The sequence below is a fragment of the Aplysia californica genome, unplaced genomic scaffold (assembly GCF_000002075.1).
Source record: "Aplysia californica isolate F4 #8 unplaced genomic scaffold, AplCal3.0 scaffold00628, whole genome shotgun sequence".
NCBI classification, from domain to species: Eukaryota; Metazoa; Mollusca; class Gastropoda; order Aplysiida; family Aplysiidae; genus Aplysia; species Aplysia californica.
The window spans coordinates 104,548-105,047 of NW_004797898.1; positions in this window are offsets into that span (position 1 = coordinate 104,548).

Here is a 500-nt window from a genome sequence, read left to right on the forward strand (position 1 = left end):
CCCAATGAATGTTACCCAAGTTGACCAATGCCGGGTAACAATACATTTTCATCTGCTGGTGAGGGAAACATTTGTCTGTCATAATCTATAATAAGCCCCGCCCACAACTCATGCACAAATCGTATGTGAAGTGACTGGCCACTATTTTGTTTTCGGAATCTGTAACAAAGTAACAATAGGCGTTAACGTGAACTTGCCACAGAAGTGTCGCTCGTTCTCCGAGTGGTGGCGACCCAGTGTTTGTTTTACCATGACACTCGGTCTTCATCGTCTTAGACTGAAAATATACTGCCACGCACAACTGAAGTGCACCGCCAAAAAAGTCGAGCCCTCCTCTTTATTTCCTATCGGTGAACTCACCAACACGACTAGATCTAGACGTGAGGAGTCGTGGGGACCCAAAAAAATTGTGTGTGGTAGTATAATATTTTCAGCCTTACATTCTTTATTTTATCCTTGCACAAAATCAGCAACGAAAAAGCTAACAAACAAAAAACAGC